The 15,000-nt window shown below is 54.4% G+C and overlaps 1 protein-coding gene across 1 annotated transcript in view; it reads left to right on the top strand.

Moving 5' to 3' along the window:
• jmjd1cb (jumonji domain containing 1Cb) overlaps nucleotides 1-15,000 on the top strand; it is an 87,743-nt gene that overhangs the window by 13,502 nt on the left and 59,241 nt on the right.

Raw genomic sequence — 15,000 nt, 5'->3', positions numbered from 1 at the left:
GCTCACTATTCAATTGTGAGAGTACGTGTTTGATCATTTCTTAAATAAATCATCGACGCTTGAAAAGCTACAGATTCTGTATGTTGTTTCTGGGTTCCGCAAACACTGAAGCGCGCTGCTGCGTGACGTCGTTCTGTCCTCTTCTGCGCATGCGGGACACTTTTGGGTGGTATTCCGTTCAGACGGGAGATCACATACAAGTTGCATTTTATTGTAAATGTGAACGAACTCGCAAAAAAATCGGATTTCACAAAAAAATCCGAATTGAGCATTAAGCCCTGCAGTGTGAACGTAGCCTTATACTGTGTTCCCACTGAGACTAGCGGGTCGACCCGCTAACCATCGGCAGTTGACTGGTTTCTAACCGCCTGCAGACCCGGGCCTGACCGCCTGCAGACCCGGGCCTGACCGCCTGCAGACCCGGGCCTGACCGCCTGCAGACCCGGGCCTGACCGCCTGCAGACCTGGGTCTGACCGCCTGCAGACCTGGGCCTGACCGCCTGCAGACCTGGGCCTGACCGCCTGCAGACCCGGGCCTGACCGCCTGCAGACCCGGGCCTGACCGCCTGCAGACCTGGGCCTGACCGCCTGCAGACCTGGGTCTGACCGCCTGCAGACCCGGGCCTGACCGCCTGCAGACCCGGGCCTGACCGCCTGCAGACCTGGGCCTGACCGCCTGCAGACCCAGGCCTGACCGCCTGCAGACCTGGGTCTGACCGCCTGCAGGCGAGCTGCAGGGCTGCCTTTTCCCATGCTGATGGCGTTGATGACATCATCAGCATGACGGAGCAAAGTGAAAGTAAACAATGCAGCAGAGCCCAGTCCCCGTTAGCTGTGGAGGAATCTCCTCTTCCACACAGACCCAGAGCGGCTCTCTGGTCCAGTGCCGGCTCGTCCTGAAGAAACCTCACGCTGTGTCCAGAAACCACTGGAGTTCACTCCTGTTGCAGCGTAAAACCTCTAATGCGACTGTTTCTCAACGGGTTTGTAGTTGTTTAATTCTCCTGCATTTGCACTCCATGCCACTAGGTGTGCTGTTTGCATGTTCTACCTTATTTCCACACAGACACCACAGAAGAAGAAGGCCCCTGAAGCCAGGCTCTCTGCATGTGGTTAGAAAGAGTGTTAGCCGGCGAGACGTGACCAGGAGAAGCTGGAACATGTTTAATGATGCGATGCAGCGTTTTTCAGTGAAAGAGAAGGACTGGACCATCGTTCTGCACATTTTGTTTACGTAGTAGCAGTTAAGCTGTATCAGGTGAGATGACGACAGCGCAAATCTCTACTGTGGCAAAAAAAAAAAAGTTTCTCCCGTCATACCGTGTTTCCAGCCCTGATAGAGTATTGGCAGCTGACGCCGGGCAGTCGCCGCCATGTTGGAGTGAAAACGAACCCGGGCCAGCACGGTGTGTGTGGCGTGTTCGGCGGACAAGTCTGCATCAAAGTGGTGAAAACATGGTTCCCAGCTGCTGGGTGTTCCAGCTACAGAGGGAAAAAGGCAGGATCGTCGTTTCACAGGTTTCCGGCCGATGTAGAACGGAGAGAGGAGTGGATCGCTGCACTTCGGAGGAGGAGGAGGAGCAGGAGGAGGAGGGGTGCACATGCACACTTAATCAAACATAATGTTTTTATTCAAATCTAAACAGCTATCCAATCTGGAACATTAAAACAATGATGTCAGAAATGGGGTGGTTTGAAACAGTGGCTTGTATTTGTCCCAGACTGCAGCTGATAGCTCCAGCGTCTGCTGCTTCACTCTGTAGAGTCAAACAATCAGCTGAGTTATGAAATACCGGGAGTTACTGCGGCTGCTGTCTTCAGTCACCGACTTGTTAAACTCTTTTAAGACCAGAATGTGTGTGAAATGTTGAAAGTGCGTTATAATAAATAATTACAGTTCTGTATTGCCAACAACTTAGGACCATTTCAATGTTGCTGATGATCGCGTTCTTAGAAACGAACATATAGAAGCGCCGACTGAGTCTTTACATGATGAACAAGTCCGTTCTGCCTGGAGTTTAACTCTGACATGGAAGCTAGCAGATCTACGACCTTTAGACTTCACCAGAACGTTGTCCGTGTTGTCCCAGCGCTCCACAACGCCGGAAACTCAATACTTGTATGAATCCAGGCTCTTGTTCGCTGAAGTAACAGTAAATGTCGGCGTTCTCCAGATCGGGGAGTTCTTGAATCTCAGCCGTGGATATGGGTCCTGCTGCAGCCTGAAATCCGTAGTTTCTCCCGGTACCGGTCTTTGTGTGTTACGTCCAGATTGTCCACTTGATCTGACAACACAACAACATCCCTCCTCTCCTCATCAGTCCACATTTTCAGTGTTAAAGAACACCGAACGTGCACTACTCTCTATGAATGAAACCGCGTATCACTGGTGGTTTTCACTCCAACATGGCGGCGGTCCTCCGGTTGCCAGCCTCCGGGTCATGTGACTGCAGATACTGTATGGACTCTGCAGAGTGGTCTGGTTGAGCTGGAGCTGGTCTGATCAGAATCATGTGAAGCTCTGCTGTGGAGCCGTCGCAGCGTTTTGGCTGCAGATGAGTGTTATTTCTTGCTTATATAATGTCGTGTGTGTGTGTGTGCGTGCGTGCTCGTGTGTGTCGGTGATTAACATGCAATATGTGCATCAGCGCGCACGCTGGCGTGTGTGCGCGGCTGTTTTCAGCAGACGAGCGCGCTCTCCCTCTCGGAGCCAGGAAACATGCAATTTGAAACGGTGGGACGGTGGAATTTGGAGCCCACATGCTGCAGCAGGAGACGGAGACACGTGAGCCGGTTGACCTCAAACCATCTCTGAGAGCGGAGGGGGAGGGGGCCCAGCGCTCACACACTCTCTCACACACACACACACACACACACACACACACACACACACACAGTGTGCAGTGTGTGAAATGGACGGGGGACACAGAGGAAGACGGCTGCTGTAAAAGGAGAGGAGGGAGGAAGCCGAGGAGACGCAGACGGATAACACAGCTCCACATCTGCACACAGCTTTTCATCAGTTTAGCCTTTTTTTGAGCCGTTTCAGCTCATGTTGGTGTTTTTACCTTCTCTGAAATGATTCAGTCATTCTGTGTGTTGGCGGTTTTGGTAAGACTTTACCTGAAGCCCCCCTGTATAACACATTATGAGTATATTATAGCACCGTGTAACTACAGTTATAAACACTCATAAATGATCATAATGCTTTATAACATCAGACCCGAACCCTAACCCTAACCCTAACCCTAACCCTAACCCTAACCTAACCCTATGCTGTATAGTGGGTTACAAAGCATTGTGATCATTTCTGAGTGTTTATAGTTATACAGTGCTATAACTCCTTATAATGTGTTATACGAGCGGCTTCACGTAAAGTGTTACCGTGGTTCTTTCTGTGTCCTGTCGTCCGTCGTCTCTCTTCAGCAGTTTGTGTTCTGGTCTCGGCGCTCCAGGCGGAGCTGAGAGGAACTGAGTCCAGGATTCTGGGTGTGGATTAAATCCTGGTTGTTGTACCAAGAGGAGACTCTGGAACCAGGGCGCTGTGGAGCTTCACGAGGGTTCCCTGTTCCTGTTCCACTGCTGGGCTAGTTAGAACATGGGTCCTTCTAGGAACCGGTTCTTTATGGACTGCTGGGTGAGACCCCGGTCACAGCAGCCGGTCCGCTCCATCAGTGGCTGGTTCCCACACCGGAGCCCCGGCTTTGAGACCTGGACGTTTCTGCGTCAGCTGAACTACACTGTCTGGTCTTGAACCGGTGAATCCAGTTGAGTCCGGGTGGAGCCATCCGTCTCCGAGGCTCCTCCATCTTGATTCGGCCCTCAGCTCGGAGGTGGAGGAAGCTAGGGAAGTAGGGGGGAGGGGTGGCGGGGGGGTGGCGGGGGGGCTGTCTGCTTTCAATTACCGAGCTCCAGTCCTGCTGTGTTAGTCTCCTTCACCCAGCGGCGGCCAGCAGAGCTCCAGCCTGGACCGGCGGAGCGCTGCGCTCCTCATCCTCATGTCGCTAACGCTCATCGCCACGGAAACGGCAGCACCATGAACACGGTGCAGTTCTCATGCTGCTCCACTAGTGGGTGCTGATGGTTGTTCCAGTCATGAAACCAGAGTACAACACACGGTAAACATTAGCGATGGAGACCTCAGACCTTCATCTGGACAGAACATCCGTCTGCTGAGCGTGTGCAGAACTCCTGTTTCCTGTCGTTTCCATGGAGACGGAGTTTTTTAGGGGAGTTTTGTCTTGAGAGCCATTTTCAGAAAGTTGTGTTGTCAGTGGTTCCAGCACCGCTGTCGTGTGAACAGATGCTTGAAACGCATCAACAGGACTGTAAGTGTGACCTGAGGTGAACGCATGAACCCCCTTTGGCGCCGAGCGTGAAGAAGTGAGCGTCCAGCAGGGCGCGGGAGCCGCAGGCATCCCGGAGAGGCTCAGGACCGCTTCGTTATGTAATCAATACAGTGATGAGTGAAGAAATGCACACACACACACACACACACACACACACACACACACACACACACACACACACACACACACACACACACACACACACACACAGCCGGTGTGTTGGTGTGTGTGTGGAATCGTTGGGTGACTCACTGCCCTCTCATGTTTCGGAGAGGTTTGTTATTTTTATTTTGCTCTTCTGCAGCTTCAGAGCAGACGAGCTGACCTTTGACCTGGAGCGTCTGAAGGCCTGTTGGTGTCTTGTTTTGGGCGGCCGGCGGCCCTGGCTTCACACACCCTGCAGTAAACAGGCCTTTTCATAGCCGGCTCTGGTGTATTTCGGGCGGCGGGCGGCACGGCGAGGCGTGTAATTAGCCCGCGTCTAAATTTAACCCAGACTGTGATTAGATTTAACTGCAGTGGGAGGAGCCTGCGGAGCCCGCCCCGGCAGGTCCCAGACCATCTCAGCCCGGTCCTGGAGGGCCCCCCCGGGACTCCCCAGCCCCGAGTCGAACGGCTGTGTGTCCGCTGCTGCCAGAGAACACGCTGCTCCTCTCTCTCCTCTGATTGGACGACTGCGAGCGACATGGGCGGACGGGCTCCTGAATGGAGGACGGCGCTCGGTCCCGTCAGGCGGCCCGCCTCCGTCTGCCGGGACGGCGGCGCCCCTCAGCCAGCCGGATAAAGCTCTGCAGCCTCTCAGCAGGTGGCAGGGTGGAGAGTGTATCTCCTGAAGCTAGCTGTCTGCTAGCATGCTGAGGACACACTCGCAGCCGAGTGTGTGTGTCAGGTGAACCCAGTGAGTGACTGCTGAGGAGGACAGTGGAGGATGTAGCTGTTCAAGTGCATGCTAACACACACACACACACACACACACACACACACACACACACACGCTGAGCTGATGGTGAAACGGTTTAGCGTTAAGCTGGCTTTGCGTCCGCCCCTCCCCCTCCCCCTCCCCCTCCAGCGGCGGACCAGCTGATGGTGTGCAGGACGGCCTGGTGAAGACATGCCGAGTGTGTGTTCAGGCGGCACGTGGTTGTAGGAGTAGCAGTGAGTGTGTGTGAGCGCCGCCGTGGTGAGAGCAGGACTCCAGCTTTCTGTTGGCGTCCTGGAGCCGCAGCAGGAAGCTGTTCCGGGACGCTCTGGCACGCCGCTGGCTCGCCGCTGCCATCCGGACACACTCCAAAGCACCTGGTGTGTGTGTGTGTGAGTGTGTGTGTGTGTGTGTGTGTGCATGTGTGGACCTTCCACATGATTCAGCACTTTGTTTGGAAGCTGTTACCCAGCAGCCCCGGATCACTGTGTCTGCTTCTGCCTCCGCCTGTCTCTGCTTGTCTCTGGCTGCTGCCTCAAGGCCTGGGAAGAACACACACACACACACACACACACACACACACACACTCTGCAGGCAGAGCAGAATATGTAACGAATCCCACCCAGAGAAACGGACTGAGCTCAGCCTTTCAGAACCATTGATCCTGAGTCTCTGGTGTTAAAAACGTGGAAACAGAACCTTTTCTCCACCAGGCTGAAAATATTCCGTCTCCAGATCCATCTGCAGCCTTTAACCTCACTTTAATGTCAATCCTCCACATCCTATGTATGAGGGGAGCGACGACACACTCGTCTCACGAGACGAGATTTCCTCTTCACTTTTCAGAAAACTGAAATGACAAAATATATGACTGGAAAATTAGACTTTTTTTTGTTAGTGTCCTGTGGAGACAGGTGTCTCTTCAGAAGGACATACTATGAGGACTGGATGGAGGACATGTTGAAAACAAACGAGTTGGAGCTCATTGCTGAAAATAAACGGCCAAAAACAGCAGTGAGACATGAACGGAGCTGCTGAGTGATTGTAGGAAGAGTTGGATTGCTGTGCTAGATCATGCTTATTGATCATGACAGTTGATTATTGAGAGGGCTGGGAATAATGCTGGACATGACACTGTTGGTCAGAAGTAAATAAAAGCAGAGAGATTATTTTTTCTACAATGGTGCTTCTTGTACGTCGTCTTATTAACCTGTGCAAAATGCTGGTATCACTGCTGGTAAAAAACAAAAAAAAAAACCCAAAAACACTCAAACAATGACATTCAATCATTCAACAACAATGACATTCAACAATGACATATGCTAGGCCTCCAGGCGGCGCTGTAACTGTCAGAATATACCAGAGAAGAAGACACAGAGCTCCACACTCCGCTGCCCTCTGTAAACAAACACCGGAAGATGAAGCTTTATTAAACCAGAACCATCAGGAGCTTCGGCAGGACTCTGGGAGACGGGCTTAAACTGGATTTTGACCGTTTCACATTTGACGTTGTCCACGTTTGGCGAGGTGTCCCTCTGTTAGTTGTGTGCTCACAGTCTGACAGGATTCTGCTCCGAACCAGTTATATGAGAAATATCCTCGGCAGATATTTAACGCCATATCTGGAGAGATCTCCTCACACCTGATATATATGTATGTGTATATATATATATATATATATATGTCAGCAATCTGTATCCAGATCCACGTCCAGTCCACGTCTGCACTGCAGAGAGGAAGGGCAAAATGAAGGCGGGGTTAAGAACAGGTGTATAATGATGCAGGTGTGTGACATTATGGTGGTCCTGGTCCTCCTCTCTCTGGTGGTCCTGGTCCACCTCTCTCTGGTGATCCTGGTCCTCCGGTCCTCCTCTCTCTGGTGGTCCTGGTCCTCTCTCTCTGGTGGTCCTGGTCCTCTCTCTCTCTGGTGGTCCTGGTCCTCTCTCTCTGGTGGTCCTGGTCCTCTCTCTCTGATGGTCCTGGTCCTCTCTCTCTCTGGTGATCCTGGTCCTCCGGTCCTCCTCTCTCTGGTGGTCCTGGTCCTCTCTCTCTGGTGGTCCTGGTCCTCTCTCTCTGATGGTCCTGGTCCTCTCTCTCTCTGGTGATCCTGGTCCTCCGGTCCTCCTCTCTCTGGTGGTCCTGGTCCTCTCTCTCTCTGGTGGTCCTGGTCCTCTCTCTCTGGTGGTCCTGGTCCTCTCTCTCTGATGGTCCTGGTCCTCTCTCTCTCTGGTGATCCTGGTCCTCCGGTCCTCCTCTCTCTGGTGGTCCTGGTCCTCTCTCTCTCTGGTGGTCCTGGTCCTCTCTCTCTCTGGTGATCCTGGTCCTCCGGTCCTCCTCTCTCTGGTGGTCCTGGTCCTCCTCTCTCTGGTGGTCCTGGTCCTCTCTCTCTCTGGTGGTCCTGGTCCTCTCTCTCTGGTGGTCCTGGTCCTCTCTCTCTGGTGGTCCTGGTCCTCTCTCTCTCTGGTGGTCCTGGTCCTCTCTCTCTGGTGGTCCTGGTCCTCTCTCTCTGGTGGTCCTGGTCCTCTCTCTCTGGTGGTCCAGTAGTTTATACGCTGCTATACGCTGATTGAGACAGCTTTCCACAGCCTCTTCCTGCTCATGTGGATCTGCTGGGTTTTCTCTGTGAAAGTGTCTGGAAATGACCGTGCTGTAATTGGCCTTTTATGAATAAAGCTGAACTGAATTGAATGGATGATCTGTTTAAACGTGGCTGGTTTGGAGAGGGACGGTTGTCCCTGACCCGACAGCAGTGTGGAAGCTCCTCATAGGACCTATAAGGGCTCCCCTCAATAAAGCCGGAGCGTTCTCTCCTCAGTTCCATGCCTGCTCATGTGGAACTGTTGGGTTTTTATCTGCAAAAGTTCCTTTAAAGGACCTGTATCATGCTTTTTAGCTAGTCCAAACCCTAGAAATGGCATTAACATGGTAATAGTTTATTTTTGGCGCTAAGGAAAAGTCATTTTGTGTGAAATAAAAGATTTTCTGGGGCTAATTCTGAAACCCGGAAGAGAAAACGCTCCGTTTCACTGAAAATCCTGCCTCTCCCCCAGTGGACTTTGACTGATAGCTACTTCAACCAATCAGAGGGCTCAGGGGAGCCATCTTCACCGTGTGACGTGAACGTGGGAAACAGAGAGTTTTCACGGGTGTGGGAGGGGCTGCCTCTCTGAGCAGCACAACAAGGAGGAAAGCTCAAACATGCAGGCACGAAGGAAATAAACGCTTTGGGGGAGTTTTTGGTGAGAACATGACTATATAACAAGGTTAAAACATACAAAAAGTGAATTTTACATGATACAGCCTCTTTAAGGGACTGTGTTGTAAGTGATGCTGTATAAATAAAGCTGGATTGGATTGTTCCGCTGAGCCTGGAGCCTCAGTGGAGGGGCTGTGAGAAATGCTGACCGTTGGGTATTGTACGTCAGTCATCGGAATCTCATGAAAACCTGTCCTGTCCTGTCCTGTCCTGTCCTGTCCTGTCCTGTCCTGTACTGTACTGGCCCAGACTGCTGTGGAGACACAGCTGTAGTCCTGCCCGGTGGTCTGTAGTCCTGCCCGGTGGTCTGTAGTCCTGCCCGGTGGTCTGTAGTCCTGCTCGGTGGCCTTTAGTCCTGCTCGGTGGTCTGTAGTCCTGCCCGGTGGTCTGTAGTCCTGCCCGGTGGTCTGTAGTCCTGCTCGGTGGCCTGTAGTCCTGCTCGGTGGCCTGTAGTCCTGCCCGGTGGTCTGTAGTCCTGCCCGGTGGTCTGTAGTCCTGCTCGGTGGCCTTTAGTCCTGCTCGGTGGTCTGTAGTCCTGCCCGGTGGTCTGTAGTCCTGCCCGGTGGTCTGTAGTCCTGCTCGGTGGTCTGTAGTCCTGCCCGGTGGTCTGTAGTCCTGCCCGGTGGTCTGTAGTCCTGCCCGGTGGTCTGTAGTCCTGCCCGGTGGTCTGTAGTCCTGCCCGGTGGCCTGTAGTCCTGCTCGGTGGCCTGTAGTCCTGCCCGGTGGTCTGTAGTCCTGCCCGGTGGTCTGCAGTCCTGTCCGGGACCTTCTTCGTCCTCTCAGCTGATGGGCAGCTGCAGTAACGTGGAGAGAAATGATTAAACATGAAGAACACAGCAGGAGAATCAGCCGTCATCAGTGAAACGGTTTAACAGTCATTCAGTGGACTGCAGGTCTCAGTGGAGACGAGCTGCAGGTGTCAGTGGAGACGAGCTGTCCCCTCAGTGGAGACGAGCTGTCCCCTCAGTGGAGACGAGCTGTCCCCTCAGTGGAGACGAGCTGCAGGCCTCAGTCTCCTGAACTGTGAGGAGTTGTGTCAGAATGATGAGCTGGTTCCATGTCTGATAGTTTCCCTGGTTTCTCAAGCCCCTTTCCCGCCTTCTAGTGGGAGGGACACATCCGGGAACATACATGATGACGTCGACGCAGCGCGGCTACGTTAGCGCGCTAGCTGTTGTTTCTGGACACAGCTGAGGTTTCCTTCAGGATGACCCAGTAGGCAGGACAGGAGACCAGAGAGCTGCTCCTGATCCGTGGGGAGGAGGACATCCGTCTACAGGTAACAGGGACGGTGTTCCGCTGTATTGTTTACTTTCGTTTTGCTCTGTCGCGCTGATGATGTCATCAACGTGGGACTCCATCAGTGTGGGAAAGCGCAGCGACGCGGCTCGCCAGCAGCAGGTGAGACGCGGGTCTGCAGGAGGTGGGAAAGGAGTCAAGCTGCAGGGGGAGAGGGGCATCAGTGATCACTCTGCACAGGACAAGCCGGGGAGTGGTGTGTTGAGTTTTACATCTCGACTTGCTTCAGATCATGTCTCAAAGCTGAAGAACAGCAGAACAGCAATAACTAGCCAAAGCCGCTAATAGCAACTTTAAAAGGTAATCCAGCGTTAACTGGTTAAAGCAATGAGAATAACTAGAGGAGGTTAAAATCCCCGAGAACGGCTCGACTGATGAGCAAGTGTTAAACCAGACAGCAGGACAGCTGAGGCTGAGCAGAGGAGGAGGCTGTCCTCAAGGGGTTCCCTGAAGGCAGCACGCACACACACACACACACACACACACACACACACACACACACACACACCCGCCGTACCAGCCTGTTCCTCTGTGAGAGCCTGAGATGTCAGAGAGCATTCGCCTTGTGCAACACACACACACACACACACACACACACACACACACACACACACACACGGCTTTGTAAACCCAGACAGATAGATCTCCTCTTTGTATGTGTGTGTGTTGTGAAAGGGGAATGCTCTCTGACAGACACTGAGAATCAAATTTTCTTTTGTCTTTCTTCTTCCACAGACCTCAGGTCCTCACAGAGAGCTGTGTATGTACACACACACACACACACACACACACACACACACACACACACACGATAATAAAGTTTGACTCTCACTGTCCTTCAAGTCCCGTTTCCATGGCAACGGTGCTCCGAACCTCTGAAAACGCAACTTTTTGTCAACCGTGCCTAAAATGGAAATAATCCAAAACGCTTCCACTCTGTCGTCATGGTAACCAGGGAAGAAGTGACGCTTCTGGAAGCGCTCAGGCTGCGTCTTCTGGTCGGCGGAGGAAACACTGGTCCCGGTCCCGGTCCCGGTCTTCATGGTCCCGGTCCCTGGACAGTCTCCTGAGGAGCTGCTGGTGGTCTGCTGACCGGGGAGGCCGTGGGTCTGTCTGACTGTTGTGGTGTGAGATGAAGCTGTGTGTCCTGTCAGCCGCTCTGTGCTCACATGGTTCCTGACAGCATCACTTCCTCCGAGCGGTCAGGGGACTCGCTCCTCTGGGGGGTGGAGCTGTGGCTGCAGACCTCCACCTGTCAGTCAGCAGCTCAGTGTTTCACTGGGTCTGTGGAGCAGCTGCTGCAGGTGGAGGTGGAGCTGTCCTCCTCCTCCTCCTCCTCCTCCTCCTCCTCCTCCTCCTCCTCCTCCTCCTCCTCTTCCTCTTCCTGATCCTCCTCCTCCTCCTCTTCCTCTTCCTCTTCCTCTTCCTCTTCCTGATCCTCCTCCTCCTCTTCCTCTTCCTCCTCTTCCTCTTCCTCTTCCTCCTCCTCCTGTTCCTCCTTCTCCTCTTCTTCTTGCTCTTCCTCTTCCTCTTCGTCCTCCTCTTCCTCCTGCTTTTACTCTTCCTCCTCCTCCTCCTCTTCCTCTTTCTCTTCCTCCTGCTCCTCTTCCTCCTCTTCCTCTTCCTCTTCCTCTTCCTCCTCTTCCTCTTCCTCTTCCTCTTCCTCCTCCTCCTGCTCCTCCTTCTCCTCTTCCTCCTGCTTTTACTCCTCCTCTTCCTCCTCCTCCTCCTCTTCCTCTTCCTCCTGCTCCTCTTCCTCCTCCTCCTCTTCCTCCTCTTCCTCTTCCTCTTCCTCCTCCTCCTGCTCCTCCTTCTCCTCTTCTTCTTGCTCTTCCTCTTCCTCTTCATCCACCTCTTCCTCCTGCTTTTACTCTTCCTCCTCCTCCTGCTCCTCCTCTTCCTCTTCCTCTTCCTCTTCCTCTTCCTCTTCCTGATCATCTTCCTCTTCCTCCTCCTCCTGCTCCTCCTTCTCCTCTTCTTCTTGCTCTTCCTCTTCGTCCTCCTCTTCCTCCTGCTTTTACTCTTCCTCCTCCTCCTCCTCTTCCTCTTTCTCTTCCTCCTGCTCCTCTTCCTCCTCCTCCTGCTCCTACTTCTCCTCTTCTTCTTGCTCTTCCTCTTCCTCTTCGTCCTCCTCTTCCTCCTGCTTTTACTCTTCCTCCTCCTCCTGCTCCTCCTCCTCCTCTTCCTCCTGCTTTTACTCCTCCTCCTCCTCCTCCTCTTCCTCCTGCTTTTACTCTTCCTCCTCCTCCTGCTCCTCCTCCTCTTCCTCCTGCTTTTACTCCTCCTCCTCCTCCTCCTCCTCCTGCCGTCGGTGAGGTGTGAGCTGGCTGCTGCCTCCGGGCACATTCCTCCTGTAAGGTGTGTCCTGTCTGCTCTCTCCCTGCTGTGTCCCTCATGTCTCACCTGTCCTGCTTCCTGCAGACGTCCAGCCAGAGCTGCTCTGAGCTGAGGACGTGATTCCCTGATCCCGGCTGGATGCAGGTCTGTCAGTGTTTGGGACAGTCTGCGGTGTGTCCGTGGCGCCGTGCAGGACGCCGTGGACGCTGTGGACGGTCACACAGTGGGACATGTGCAGTGCGCAGGAGGGATTTTCCCATGCTGCCTCTGCAGCGGCTGCCCCAGATTCCACCCAGCGATTGTCTGGATGCAGCGCGGCTATTATTAGAGCTGTGTTATGGGGGGGGGGGGTGAATGCAGAGAGTGATAAAAAGTGACAGAGGAAAGGAGAGCACGCTCCTCCGCCTCGGCTTTCCTGGCCTCCTGATGAATATTCAACCTGGAGCCAGAAGGAGCCCGGAGGAGGAGCCCGGAGGAGGAGCCAGGAGGAGCCAGGAGGAGCCCGGAGGAGCCAGGAGGAGGAGCCAGGAGGAGGAGCCAGGAGGAGCCCGGAGGAGCCCGGAGGAGGAGCCCGGAGGAGCCCGGAGGAGCCCGGAGGAGGAGCCAGGAGGAGCCCGGAGGAGCCCGGAGGAGGAGCCCGGAGGAGGAGCCCGGAGGAGGAGCCCGGAGGAGGAGCCCGGAGGAGCCCGGAGGAGCCCGGAGGAGCCCGGAGGAGGAGCCCGGAGGAGGAGCCAGGGGGAGCCAGGAAGAGGAGCCCGGAGGAGGAGCCCGGAGGAGGAGCCCGGAGGAGCCCGGAGGAGGAGCCCGGAGGAGGAGCCCGGAGGAGCCCGGAGGAGCCCGGAGGAGCCCGGAGGAGCCCGGAGGAGCCAGGAGGAGGAGCCCGGAGGAGGAGCCCGGAGGAGCCCGGAGGAGCCAGGAGGAGCCAGGAGGAGCCCGGACCACCGCAGCCTGGACGGGAACTGTGTTTTCATGCATTGTGACTGAAACTGGCCCCATCAGGTCGGAGCTGCTCCCCATCAGCGCCGTCTGTGAGGACCGCCGCTGGCCCTCGCCACGCTGCCTCAGCACTTCTATTTAAAGACCAGCTGTCTGCTCCAGAGTCCGACGGGAGTCTGATCGCAAATCAAAATCTTTCAGCTCCGTCAGAAAGAAATGTCAGCAGTCCTGTTTTTTATTAAGCCCTGGATCAGGTGTTGAGTTTACTTCATGGGGATGTGACTCTCAGCGGGGGGGCTCCGCCTCCTGTGGTGAAGCAGCTTTCAGAGGATCATCATGTCCGCCCAGGCTGAACCTTCTCCTTCTCTGCTCCGGAGTCTCTGGGCCACGTCTCTGTTTCAGAGGAAACTCTGCACAAACGGTGGTGTCTGGGACACTGGGACACAACATGGGGACAAAAGCACATCGTAGCAGTGAGTCATCAGTCCAGATCAGCCACGATCCGCAGAATCAGTCCGTCTGTGTTGACCACGAGACAGACGTCAAAACCACTGAGAACATCCAATCAGCAAACTGGATGTAAACAGGACAGTCTGGTCTCTCTGCATTAATCCATTCATACGTGTCCACTCAGATTCAGTGTGTTCAGTGTGTATTCTGTACATAGCTTCATCCTCTAGTTCATTTACTCAACAACTTTCATATTTATGTGCACTTTTTTCCGGCCTGTGCAGTGGATCCAGTCTGTGCAGTGGATCCAGTCTGTGCAGTGGATCCAGTCTGTGCAGTGGATCCAGCCTGTGCAGTGGATACAGCCTGTGCAGTGGATCCAGTCTGTGTAGTGGATCCAGTCTGTGCAGTGGATCCAGTCTGTGCAGTGGATCCAGCCTGTGCAGTGGATCCAGCCTGTGCAGTGGATCCAGTCTGTGTAGTGGATCCAGTCTGTGCAGTGGATCCAGTCTGTGCAGTGGATCCAGTCTGTGTAGTGGATCCAGTCTGTGCAGTGGATCCAGTCTGTGCAGTGGATCTAGCCTGTGCTCAGAGAGAGAGGAGACAGCTGGAAGTGTTTGACTTGCTCTTTCTCTGTTAATGTATCTACAACAACACTGAGCTATTTTTGGACGTCCCCCCCCCCGGCCCCCCCGGCCCCCCCGGCCCCCCCGGCCCCCCCGGCCCACACATCCTTGGTTTGGAGCAGATGAAGAAGGAATAAAGACGAGGAAGCTAGGTCACCTCGCTGGGCTCCAGGCTGTGTATTCTCTCCCTCTCTCTCTCCCTCTCCATTTCTCTCAGTATTTTCCTCTCTGGATCTCTCCCTCCTGTCCCTCCTGTCCCTCCTGTCCCCCCGTCCCCCCGTCCCCCCGTCCCCCTCCGATGTGTCTGCTCTGGTTCCTGTGTGTCTCGCAGTGGGATGACCTTGTAGAAGAGGGGACGTCTCTTCATGCTGTCGCTGGCTATTATTTCAGCTCCCGTGCCTTCCTTTCTGTCCCTCTCGTCCACATTACTTCTGTCTCAGTGCCGCTCCACAACGGGAGCTCTCTTCTGTCCGTCTCTGTGTCTCTGTCTCCTGGACCTGTCGTCCCCCCCCCCCCCCCCCCCCCCCCCCGCCTCTCCAGACCAGAGTGAGGTTGTGGGACTTAATGGAAGTGTCCTCCTGACCTCCAGTGTGTGTCAGCTGCTTCCATCTCTGTATTGATGATGTTCAGGGCCGTCGGGGTTCAATTCCCCCCAACACACACACACACACACACACACACACACACACACTGCAGAGAGAGTGAAGTGAGGACAAGCAGCAGTCACAGAACGTTCTGTGCTCCTGTCTCTGCTCTAACCTGCTGCTGTGACGGAGGATCAGGGACTGTGGTGTCTGTGTGGACGGGGACGATGAGGGGACGATGAGG

Source organism: Salarias fasciatus, chromosome 8 (assembly GCF_902148845.1).
Source record: "Salarias fasciatus chromosome 8, fSalaFa1.1, whole genome shotgun sequence".
In the NCBI taxonomy this organism is placed as follows: Eukaryota; Metazoa; Chordata; class Actinopteri; order Blenniiformes; family Blenniidae; genus Salarias; species Salarias fasciatus.
Note: the sequence above shows the minus strand (reverse complement) of the source record. Positions and strands in the feature narration are given on the sequence as shown.